This window comes from Oncorhynchus tshawytscha, linkage group LG16 (assembly GCF_018296145.1).
Source record: "Oncorhynchus tshawytscha isolate Ot180627B linkage group LG16, Otsh_v2.0, whole genome shotgun sequence".
Lineage (NCBI taxonomy): Eukaryota > Metazoa > Chordata > Actinopteri > Salmoniformes > Salmonidae > Oncorhynchus > Oncorhynchus tshawytscha.
The window spans coordinates 81,423,934-81,426,584 of record NC_056444.1 but is presented as its reverse complement, the minus strand read 5'-3'; positions in this window follow the sequence as shown (position 1 = coordinate 81,426,584).

Here is a 2,651-nt window from a genome sequence, read left to right as displayed (position 1 = left end):
TGGGAATGGTTGTTAAATGTCTGATTTGAAACCATGGGAATGGCTGTTAAATGTTTGATTTGAAACCATGGGAATGGTTGTTAAATGTCTGATATGAAACCATGGGAATGGCTGTTAAATGTTTGATTTGATTTGGGCCATTGTATTACTGCCGATTGGACTCCATGAATAATGAAGGAATTAATTATTGGGTTGGGAAGATTATGTTTTGGAAGGCGATGGAAAGTCAAGTGAATGTAGATCAGTGATGAACTCAGGATATGTTTATGATACAAGGTTAAGTCACACGTGGTCCTTAGTTCTCTCTATGAAAGCACTTTTCATGTCTCTCTGCTGTATCAGGTCCTACAGTATAACTCATCACAGTCTGGACTCTGACTGGCCTTGAAGGCCTTCCTCCTATTTGACCAACCAGAGCCGCTTTCTCTCAAACAGCATGTCATCCAGATTACATCATTGTGAGAGGTTTACAATCCAGACAGCATGATTCTGCTAGTTTGAACCCCTGTGGAAACCCATGCAGTATAGTTGGGTTAGCTGACAACGTCACGAAAACGTGTAAGGTTGTGATTCTGGAAAATCAGAGAGCTATCAACATGAAACTGCCATATGGGGAATTGTAGGGTGTTCATTTCAGCTAGTATTATCTTGTTCTTGATACCAGGACTGATGTCACGTCTATGCTAATATGGCTAAACTTTGCTAGTAACGATGTACAGTGCATTCAGAAGGGATTCATAACCCCCATGACTTTTCTCACATTTTGTTGCGTTACAGCCTGAATTAAACATTTGTTAAATTGAGATTTTGTGTCAATGGCCCACACTGTAACGGTCTTCTTCCTCCTCTGACGAGGAGTAGTAGGAAGGATCGGAGGACCAATGTGCAGCGTGGTACGTGTTCAGGATTCTTTTAGTAGAACACAGAAAAATACAAAATAACAACGAGAAATAACAAAACTGAAACAGTTCCATGTGGACCACACAGACAGAGAAAATAATCACCCACAAATCAAGGGTGAAAACAGGCTGCCTAAGTATGGTTCTCAATCAGGGACAACGATTGACAGCTGCCTCTGATTGAGAACCATACCAGGCCAAACATAGAAATACCAAATCATAGAAAAAAGAACATAGACTGCCCACCCCACTCACGCCCTGACCAACTAAAACAAAGACATAACAAAAGAACTACGGTCAGAATGTGACACACACACAATAAGACATAATGTCAAAGTGGATTTTTGATTTTAGAAATTAATTATTAATAATGAAAAGCTGAAATGTCATCAGTCAATAGGTATTCAACCCCTTTGTTATGGCAAGCCTAAATAAGTTCAGGAGTAAACATTTGCTTAATAGTTGTCGTGTAAATTCTACATATGGGAAACTCAAAGTCAATCTTAAATGAATCATTGTTTATTGTTGTCACGCCCTGGTCTTAGTATTTTGTGTTTATATATGTATTTGGTCAGGCCAGGGTGTGACATGGTTTTATTTTGTGTTGTGTTTTTGTATTGGGGTTTTAGTAGGTATTGGGATTGTGGCTTAGTGGGGTGTCTAGCATAGTCTATGGCTGCCTGAGGCGGTTCTCAATCAGAGTCAGGTGATTCTCGTTGTCTCTGATTGGGAACCATATTTAGGTAGCCTGGGTTTCACTGTGTGTTTGTGGGTGATTGTTCCTGTCTCAGTGTGTTTGTATTCACCAGACAGACTGTATAGGTTTTCACGTTCCGTTTTTGTATTTTGTCGTGTTTATTCATTCATTAAACATGTATCGAACTAACCACGCTGCATTTTGGTCCGACTCTCTTTCGACGGAAGAAAGCCGTAACAATTGTCAACGTGCTGGAGAGGTTCCAACAAACTTAATGCACCAAGTACACATATCGATCAGGAGCTCTCCCGGGGCAGTCCCGTTAGATCTCTTATATACTGACAAGTTATTTTTTCATGATTTAGCTTATTTATCATTCATAATTAATGTTTGCTTCATTCATGTGACGACCAATACCGGGTCATGCATGTAACAGACCAACACCTCACAAGGTTTCTTCTCTCTAAGTTGGGACCATAAATCTAAGATATCCCTTTCTCTAAACAAGGTTCTGGGCATACTGCCAAATTACAGATACTGATAGTGAGGATTTATTTAATCACTCACTTGCATGAACACAGAAATGATTGGTTTATAGAAATGCACAAACAGACTACAGTGTTATTAGAAAAGCATAAACATAAACAATTCCCTCACACACGTCACATACTAAGTTGTATGGACTCACTCCATGTGCAGTAATAGTGTTGAACATGATTTTTGAATGGCTACCTCCTCTCTGTACCCCACACATACAATTATCTGTAAGGTCCCCCAGTCGAGCAGTGAATTTCAAACACAGATTCAACCTCAAAGACAGGGATGTTCTCCAATGCCTCGCAAAGAAGGGCACCTATTGGTAGATGTGTAAAAATTAAAAAGTAGACACTGAATATCCCTTTGAGCATAGTGAAGTTTTTAATTACACTCTGGGTGGTGTATCTATACACCCAGTCACTACAAAGTTACAGGTGTCCTTCCTAACTCAGTTGCCGGAGAGGAAGGAAACCACTCAGAGATTTCACCATGAGGTCAATGGTGACTTAAAAGAGTCA